The sequence below is a fragment of the Notamacropus eugenii genome, chromosome Y (assembly GCF_028372415.1).
Source record: "Notamacropus eugenii isolate mMacEug1 chromosome Y, mMacEug1.pri_v2, whole genome shotgun sequence".
Taxonomy (NCBI): Eukaryota; Metazoa; Chordata; class Mammalia; order Diprotodontia; family Macropodidae; genus Notamacropus; species Notamacropus eugenii.
The window spans coordinates 7,496,059-7,506,777 of NC_092880.1; the positions used below are offsets into that span (position 1 = coordinate 7,496,059).

The window sequence follows — 10,719 nt, forward strand, 5'->3', positions numbered from 1 at the left end:
AAAACATCTCCAGTGAAGTGAAAGAAAGGGGCAGGGAGGGGAGTGAGTTAAACCCTACTCCTAAGAGATTATCTGAAGTTTTAATTGTAAAAGGACCCTGAAAGTGTATCAATGGAGGTGGTTTACATGTCTAAAGGTTCTTAAATCTCTGGAATCAAAGATCCAGACCAACCACAAAAATCCATCACTTAATAAAACAACACAACAAACATATTATTTTGCCCTCAATTATCCTTGTGGTGACTTTGAAAATAATAATTTTAGAGTTATCTCCTCAAAGATTAGCTGAGTAATATAGAACTATAATAACTAAAGAAACATACACTTGCAATTGGCTTAAATCTTTGACAATAAGGCAATGGTTTCATAGACATACGTTAATATACTGAAAGATTATAATGCCATCATAATGGACAAGTACGAGGGGAAAATAAATCTTGAAATGAGACATGGATGAGAAGGAAAGCATCATTACTGTCTTCAATGGAGTTGTACAGAATCAGGATTAGTGGGGTGGCAATTACAAAGAAGGAAATTTAGGCTAGATGTCAGGCAGATTTTCTTAACAATTAAAGCTTATTAAAAGTGATACAGGCTGACTTATTGGGTTGCCTTCAGGTTGCACGGATATTTCTCTTTATCTTTTAATGTTTTATTTTCCTCATCAATTGTGTGTATCTTGTTTTAACATGTGAAAAGACTAAAGTTATTTAAAAATGCATTCCCTTACATCAAGGAAATCATAATCTATGTAAGGAAGGGGAATATGTCCTTGTAAAGTTTGTACTAATACTTGAAACAAAAATGAGAGACTAATGAATCTTACAGAAATTGTCTTCCATCTTTAAGAGAGTGCTGGACAGAGATGGTCAACGAACAAAGAATGGTCAAGCAATGATTTGAAAATTAGGAAAGTTTTACTCAATACTTAAGGGAATTTTTATATTTCTACAATTAAAAAAGAAGAAACAGTTCACTCAGGCCAGAGGTATGATGACAGCAAAGGTATGGAGCCAAGAATATTCGTTGTGTTTACGCTAGAATGATTATGCATGGGATGGAAAATCAGAAAGCAAGTTTATAGAAGAATGCGAATGACAGTCTATAGACTCTAATAGTGTATTTGGGTGTGATCATAATTTCAAACAGAATTATTATTGTTTGGCAATTGATTAGTTTTGAAGAAGAGAGATAGTGAAGCGGAAAGAGGGTCAGATGTGGACACAGAACAACCCCGTCAGAATAATGACTCTGCTGTTTAATACCTATGTGACCTTGGACAAATTATTTTATATCTTGACGCATCAATCTCCTCTAAAATGAGGGACTGGCCTAGATGACTGATAAGTCTTCAAGCCAGAAATCTATGTTAATACACCATGAACCTATAGCCATAAGACCACCGAGCCAACAAATCCATTGGAGATAACAGAAATGCAGACGAAATGGGTGAGCTTGAAAAAGTAGATAAAACGCAGAAAAATAAATAGATAGATATGAAGAAAACTTTTTTAAAGGGTCTAGTATTGGGGCACCTACCATTTTAATTTTGGTGGTTTATTTCTTAACTGGACTGCTTGTGTATGTATACACACACCTATACATGTTTGCTTTATGTATACATATACATATATATATGTATATACACATATGTCTATGCATACAAATATAATAAATCCAGGAAGAATAATGTACCACAAGCAAGAGACTGAATCAGGGAGATTCTTTTTCTCACTCTAACTCTGAAGATGTTATTAGGGAATATTTGAATTAAGTGACCTTGGACAAGTGATATAACCACCTTGTATCTCAGGCAATAAGACGGAAAAAAGAACGAGAAACGAGGGGCAGCTAAGTGGTGCAGTGGATAGAACACTGGCTTAGAATTGGGAAGGTCTGAGTGAAAATCCAGCCTTAGACAGTTACTAAGTTTGTGAACCTTGTCAAGTCACTTATCCCAATTTGATTTATAGTTCCATATTTGTAAAATTAACTGGAGAACGAAATTTTTTAACTACTTCAGTATCATGGAAAACATTCTGGGCCATCTCCAGTTGTCCTGATCTATAATAGGGCCACTGAACCCAGATGACTTCAAAGGAGAAAACAAGGTTGGTGATTTTGCAGTCTTCCCTCATTTAAGCCCAATTCACTTTCATGTCATGCCATTACCTCCCTAATGTGATGGTCTCCTTTGAGAACATAAAACAAACAACAACATCATAGCCTAGAAAACTTCAAATAAAATCAGGAATAGTTGGACATGACTGAAAGCCTCGGGTAACTCTCTAATTTTATGTTATAAACAGCTCTTACAGTTCAATGTGCAATTTTCTTCCCATATTAATGAGAATGATCAATATTGGCTGATAACTTATGTGAGACTTTGGTGAAGCCATTTAAAAGGGCCCATGGAAAAATAGGTTGAGATAGTTTGGAGAGACATTTGCTATCCTTTATAGAAGGTCAGAAGATCATGCAAATTTATGAAAAACAAGAAAGTGGTAGTTCATTAGAATTTATGAAATGTCAACTCTTGGACACAGCTTTATAGCAGAAAAATCATAACTAAGGAACAATGTCCTCAGAGCATAAAGTTTGGTACAGTATAGAAAAGAATGCTTAAGTGGAAGAAGCTACAGTTTGTACATTTAAAGAAGGAAGGAGGGGCAGAAATAGAAGGGATGGAAACTACTTGTGGAAATACTCTGAAGTAGTAGAGATTGGAATGGAAATTTGAACACTGCTATTCCTGGATGAAAAGTGACATTGGAATAAGCCATACATCTGTATTTACCACTTTGGGTATTTTTAATTTTCAGGCAGCATATTATCTTACATCCATTGTTCTTGGACACCCATCGAAGTGGGTAATGTTCTACTATCGCACTTCTATAAAAAGAGAAATCCAAATTGAAAAGCTCACTCCCATTGCTTCTTCCTTGACCCATTTTCCAACTCACCACCCCCAGTCATGACCAACTTAACTCTTAGGGAACTAGACCTCCACCATCTTTCATCTCTCTTCCTCTCTCTCTCTTCCTATCCCTCTCCCTCTCTCTCCCTCTCTCTCACTGTCTCTCACTGTCTCTCTCTCTCTCTCTCTCTCTCTCTCTCTCTTTCCCTGTGTGTGTATTTCTATTTCTCTGTTTATTCATTTGTTTGTTTAATTTTTTTTAATTTTTTAAAAATTGTTGTTTACTACTTGGAAGATAATTACTACATTGTGATGTTCTCTAAAGGGATATGTATAAATATTCCCTGGCAGGAGAGATAATGTATCAAGTCCCTATAACACCCCACTTTAGGCTTTCTCTACTTCTTCTGAACAGTTTCATGATAGTTTTCTTTCAGTAAAGTCACAAGCTATGGAGAAACAAGTTCAGGAGGTTCTATTTAGCAATCAACTAATAGGTGTCATCCCTATTTATCTGGGTATTCTTTTCATCCTACTTACAAAGAGTGGAAAGGACCATAAGATTTTAGTGTGTAGATTTGTAAATGATTTTAAGACGTTGAATATGGAAAAGAAATGTGCATATTTTCTAGTCCAAACTCATATTTTACAGTACAATGAATAGAAATCTGGACCTATAGTCAGAGAGAACTGAGTTCAAATTTGACCTCAGATACTTATTAGCTGTGGAACCCTGGAAGAGTCATTTATATCTCTGTTTACATCAGTTTCCCAAATGGTAAAATTAGGATAATAATAGCACCTGTCTCTCCAGATTATTTCAGTATCATTTGAATAATAATTGTAAATCCCTTAGCAAAATAAGTGTCACAGAGAAAATGCTATAGAAATTGTTGTATATATTATTGCTTTTGTTATAAACAGTCAAAACAGGTGAAGAAGTTAATCAATGATTGCACAGACATTAAGACACACAATTAGGATTGAAATCATATAAGCAAATAATAACTAATATTAATACAGAACTGACGATGTGTCGAGTATTGTCTTAAGTACTTTAGAAATATTGCATTTGTTCTTCAAAACAACCCTACAAAGTAGGTATTATTATTTTCCTCACTTTAAAAATAAGGAAAGGGAGACAAAAAGCCCTTTAAATAATTCTCTCAGGGTCAGAAAGCAAGTAAGTGTCTAAAGCTAGAACTGAAGTCAGGTTTTCCAGAGTCCATACTTAGCACTCTGTCACTTAGCTGCCTCTATAGCATCAGAACGTTAAATGTGAATTACGTTAGTTGGCACATTACCAAAAATTTGTTATATAGATATACATAGATGATAGGTAGATAGATAGATAGATAGATAGATAGATAGATAGATGCATACATACATACATACATACATACATACATACGTACGTAGACACATATTTCTATATGAAAGATAGCTGAAACTTACTCTTCTGGGTTCCAGGGAAGTGGATGTACCACATCAAAAGGGTAGCAATGACATAACGGACTCAAAAAGTGGAGGAGAGGTGAACGACTTTTGTCTCTATATTTGGATGTTTGAATAAGTGAAATAGACTGCCTTAGGTTCTCCTTCACTTATGAGTTCTGAATGAATTATATTTTCTAGAATGAATATTTGGTATAGATTCAGATTGTGTGATTCTAAAACCATTCGTATTTACTGACTATTTCTTATTTCACTCTTTCTTTAGCTTCTTTCACATTCCACGATATTTTTCCTAATCCATGTGTTTAGAACTTGACAGAAAATCCTAACTTTGGAACTAATCCTATTACTATCTCCATAAAAACTTTAGCCACAATAACATCTAAATCACACTCTGCCCTTATTCTCTGTTCCTCAATTTCATTTATGTTTCTCTTCTCATGATCTGTCTCTAATACTCTCCAACAGAAATCATGGTGAGCCCTGACAAGAATCAGAGTACCACTGTCATGTTCATCCTCCTAAGATTCTCTTAGCACCCAGAGCTTCAGATGCCCCTCTTTTTACTATTCCTCATCATCTATGCAGTCAGTGTAGTGGGGAAAGTGGGCATGATTGTGGTCATGAAGATCAATCCCAAACTCCACACCCCCATGTACTTTTTCTTCAAACACTTATCCTTTGTGGATTTCTGTTACCCAATATAATTACACCAAAACTACTAGAAAACTTAATTGCAGAGGACAGAAGCATTTCCATCAAGGCCTGCGTCTCACAGTTTTCCATTAGAGTCATCTGTGTGATAACAGAGATGTTCATGTTGGCAGTAAGGGCCTATGACTGCTTTGTTACTATATGTTATCCTTTGCAGTATACAGTTTTAATGTCCAAAAAACTCTGTGCCCTGCTCGTGACTGTGGCGTATTCTTGGGGCATAATTTCTTCTATTGTACTCACCTACTCACTTCTTGTACTGTCATTTTGTGAGACCCAAATCATTAATAGCTTTGTATGTAAATATTCTGTCTTCCTTTCTGCTTCCTGCTCTGATAAACATTTCAGTGAGAAAATGCTTTTGATCTTCACAAGTCTCAGTGCATTTTGCACCCTCGTCATTATCCTTACATCTTGTGTCACATCATTTTTGTCACAATCCTAAAAATACATTCAGCCAGTGGGAGATATAAAGTTTCTCCACTTGCGCCTCCCACTTGACAGCTGTTACCATCTTCTATGGGACCATCATCTTCCTCTATTTTATTCCCAATTCCAAAAAATCATGGCTTGTAGTCAAAGTGGGATCTGTTTTTTATCTTGTAGTGATTCCAATGCTAAACCCCTTCATATATGGTCTAAAGAACAATGATGTGAAGGAAACTTTCAGAAAAATAATGGATCTCAAAATCATTTCTTATTAAGATCTTTGTTTTTGTAAATTCTGTGGCTGCTGTCGAAGCTATTCTGATGTAATTTATGGTGATCTTTAATTAATTTTCTGAATCCTTTTCAGTTACTCCCCTGTCTGGTGTTCATTCTTGCATTCATTCCTTCTACAATAATCTGAAAGGAAGTCAGAAAAGTAGTAGCAAATGAAACAGTGACGTTTGAAATGAGAAAAAAACACTGGCATAAAATCATTGTAATATACTTCATGAGTAGCATCCACCTCAAAACCGTTCGTTAAACCTCCTTGATGATATTGTAAAAATAAATCTAATTCTACAAGACTGAAAACCCGTTTTCTTTTTTTCTTCAACACTTATGTTTCCATTACTTCACATTTAAGAATGGAACAATAATCTTTAGCGTTTACTAGTGGGGTAAGAAGATGGCTTTTGGAAAACTACCAGACAGAAATGCCTCAATGAGTAACTATATTCAATTTTGGATTATAACCACACATTGAGTACCTCTATTAATAGATAGTATTATAATATATTAAATATATTATAATAATATTATAACAATATTATAAATCGTAATTTAGCCCTACAAAGGGCTTTGTATAGTTCTTGTAACACAGTGAATGCTTTAAAAATGTTGGTTTATTCATTTATTCTTATTATGGAGACAAAGATTCAGGGCTCTCTATTGTTTCAACATGAGCAACTCTATCATAAAAATTGTCTTCCAATGAATTTCTATTTTGATTTATTGCAATCAAACAAGCATGTCTATAACAGTGTAATATAAACATGATTACACAGGAAACTGGTAATATACTATGTATAATTTCTTATTCCTTTTAAACATATATTCAATTTCCATGTATATTTTCCATTTTTCCCTCTGCACCCCTGCCCTAGAGATGGCTGCCATCATACATACATACATACATACATACACACATATATGTATATATATAGTTGTATTTGTTTGCATGCGTATATGCATATATGCACTTATCTTTGTGTGAATTGTATATTTGTATGTATGTATGTACATTCTGCATGTAATTCAATTTATCAGTTCTTCTGGACGTAGATAGTGTCTTATTTCATATGTTCTTTGCAGTCAATTTCATTATTTATAATAGCTAAAATGATTTAGTCCCTTAATGTTCTCATTAAAACGATATTGCTGTTACTTAATACATTTTCTTGGTTCTGCTCATTTCGCTTTTGATTATTTTAATCAAGTCTATGCATGGTAAAACTGCAAATTTATCAACTTCAGTTTCTTCTCCAGAGTTAAAAAAGCTCACTGGAAAGATAAAAGCAAAGAAGACTGATGATGGTATGAGATCTAATGGATAACCCTGTCTCAATGATGAAAATAATTTTAATGCAATTGATATATATTCAATGCCAGTAAACATTATTGTTGAAAATAAGAAAAAGAATAAGCTTGGAATGTATGCACGCAAAACCTCATTTTATGAAACAGAGGGTTCTTTGTTTTGAGGGCTGCTGTAGAAAGCATATAAAAAAAGAGATTTAAGAACACCTAATTTCGGCTTCTGTTAGACATCACTTCACTAGTTTACAATATATGAGATAATTTAAAAGAGAAACAACGTCCCTCTACTTGAATGGGTGAATTCTTTACTCTTTCTGCTAGCACTACATAGATAGCACAATCTTCATATCTCAGTGTCTCATCATGGAAAAATAACATAGATAAGTAGGAGAGATCTAAACAAATTCTGGAGCTGCAGAACCCACAGAATGGCAGAGTGAAGCAAATTTCCATCCCAGGACAGGCTGGAAGGTTGCTGAGAAGTGTCTCACACCACACTGGGAGCCTTGGTGCCACTGATCTTGGGCACCTGTGGCGGTTTCGAGACTTCACGACCCCAAAATGCTAAGCACAAATTGGAATTTCAGTGGAAAAAGACTGTGGGACCTATGTGAAAGAGTAGAGTAGCCAGACCCCAGCCCTAAGGCAGTTAAAGGGGTAGAGGATCCCATACAAGAGGAGCCCACAGAAGCAGCAACAGGGTCCAGGAGCAGCAAGAACTCTCCTCAGCTCAAAGATTGTGGGAGGATCGAGCACCTGAGAGTACACCCCACCCCACCACTGTAAGCAAAGAACTACCTGAACAAAGAACTCAAAAGTCAAGCAAATAGCCAGGGAAATAAGCAAAAACCAGAAAAATAAATGGACTATAGAATCTTACTTTGGTAAAAAGGAAGATCGAAGTATACAAACAAAAGACAATAAAGTCAAAGCTCCTTCATCCAAACACTCCAAGAATAATATGAACTGGTCTCAGGTCATGGAAGAACTCAAAAAAGATTTTGAAAATCAAGTAAGAGAAGTAGAGCAAATATTGGGAAGAGATATAAGAGTGATGCAAGCAAATCATGAAAAGCGAGTCAAATAATTGCTAAAGGAGATCCCCAAAATGCTGAAGAAAAATAACACTTTAGCAAGTAGACTAACCCAAATGTCAAAATACATCCAAAATGGCAATGAAAAAAGAATGCGTTGAAAATTAGAACTGGCCAGATGGAAAAGGAGATTCAAAAGGTCACTGAATAAGTAATGCTTTATAAATTGGAATAAAGCCAATGGAAATTAAGGACTTTATGAAAAATCGAGAAATTAGAAACCAAAGGCAAAGGAATGAAAAAAATAGCAGAAAATGTGAAATATAAGAGTGGAAAACTAACTGATCTGGAAAAAAGATTAATGAGAGACAATTTAAAAATTATTGTAGTACCTGAAAGTCATGATAAAAAAAGAACCTACACACCATCTTTCAAGAAGTTGCCAAGGAAAAATGTACAGATATTTTAGTATCAGAGGGTAAAATACACATTGAAAGAATCCACTAATTGCCTTCTGAAAGAACTTCTCAAAGGAAAACTCCTGGAAATATTGTAACAAAATTCCAGAACAACCGTGTCAAGAAGAAAATACTGCAAGCAGCCAGAAAGAAGCAATTTCAGTATTGTTCAAACACAATGAGGATAACATAAGATCTAGCAGCTTCTACCTTAAGGGATCGCAGGGCTTGGAATATGATATTCCAGAGATCAAAGGAGATAGGATTAAAACCAAAAATCACCTACCCAGCAAAACTGAGTGTAATATTTCAGCCAAAAAAAAATGTCCCATCAATGAAAAAGAGGTCTTTCAAGCATTCTTGCTGAAAAGACCAGAACTGAATAGAAAATGTGACTTTCAAATACAAGAATCACGAGAAGTATGAAAAGTTAAACAGGAAAGACAAATCATAAGGGACTTATTAAAGTTGCACTGTTTATATTCTTACACGGAAAGATAATATTTGCAGCTCTTGAGACTTTTCTCAGTATTAGGGAAATTGGACGGATTATAAGCATATAGACTGAGGGCACAGGGTGAGTTGAATATGAAGGGATGATATCTAAAAAATAAAAGTAAGGGGTGAGAGAGAAATATATTTGGAGGAGAAAGGGAGAAATACAATGGAGCAAATTATCTCACATAAAAGAGGCAAAAGGGGGCAGAGCCAAGATGGCAGAGTAGAAAGACACAAACACGAAGGCTGCTTCCACACAGCCCATAAAACACCTGTAGAGAGAGACTCTCAACAAATTTTGGAGCAGCAGAAGTGGAGAAAAACAGAGTGGAGGAGATTTCCAGCCCAAGGTGACCTGAAAGGCCCACGGGAAACGTCTGTTGCACCTGGGGCGGAGCAGAGCCCAGCCCAGCCTTGGCCCCCCGGCATGGCTCTCAAACAGCCCTCGAGAGCAGAATCCCTCAACCCACAGGCACTAAAGGTCAGTGACAGGGTCTTTTCAGCTGATCGGGGAGAAGGGCCATCCCATAGCTCCAGCAGCAGGCAGGGGCCACAGAGGCTGCACAGCAGCCCGTACAGCCCACTTCGTTGTTGGAGTGTAAAAACCTCTGGGGTCACTGAAGAGTTGAGTCTTACTTCAGCCCTGTGTGGAGGCCCTGAGGCAGCTGGTCTTTCTTTCGCACTGAATGGTGGCCCTACCCCCACAGCTTGACTGAACTGCTAGCTTGGCAGAACTGGAGGTCAAGTGCTTATGGAGAGAAAACTCTGCTAAGATTCTGGGCACAAAAATCTCTACCTGCTTCCAGACTAGTGTACACACTTGATTGTGCCACCTTGGAGGAACTGAGATCTTACGGATTCCCAGAGTATACCCTAATCCTGACAAAGGACCCAAAAATCAAGTAACTGGTTGGGAAAATGCCCAAAAAAGGGGGAAAAATAAGACTATAGAAGGTTACTTTATTGGAGAACAGGTATCTTCTCCCATCCTTTTGGATGAGGAAGAACAATGCTTACCATGAGGGAAAGACATAAAAGTCAAGGCTTCTGTATCCCAAACATCCAAAATAAATATTCAATGGGCTCAGGCCATGGAAGAGCTCAACAAGGATTTTGAAAATCAAATAAGAGAGGTGGAGGAAAAACTGGGAAGAGAAATGAGAGAGATGAAAGAAAAGCATGAAAAGCGGGTCAACACCTTGCTAAAGGAGACTCAAAAAAATGCGGAAGAAAATAACACCTTGAATTGGCAAAAGAGGTTCAAAAAGCCAATGAGGAGAAGAATGCTTTCAAAAGCAGAATTAGCCAAATGGAAAAGGAGGTTCAAAAGCACACTGAAGAAAATAGTTTTTTCAAAATTAGAATGGAACAGAAGGAGGCTAATGACTTTGTGATAAACCAAGAAATCACAAAACAAAACCAAAAGAATGAAAAATGGAAGACAATGTGAAATATCTCATTGGAAAAACAACTGACCTGGAAAAGAGATCCAGGAGAGACAATTTAAAAATTATGGGATTACCTGAAAGCCATGATCAAAAGAAGAGCCTAGACATCATCTTTCATGAAATTATCAAGGAAAACTGCCCTGACAATCTAGAACCAGGGGGAAAAATGA

General features: G+C 36.3%; 1 pseudogene; it reads left to right on the forward strand.

The window, feature by feature from the left end:
* The first annotated feature begins 4,845 nt into the window (after positions 1–4,845).
* Positions 4,846–5,790, forward strand: LOC140516636 (olfactory receptor 5D13-like; annotated as a pseudogene).
* Positions 5,791–10,719: the final 4,929 nt, after the last annotated feature.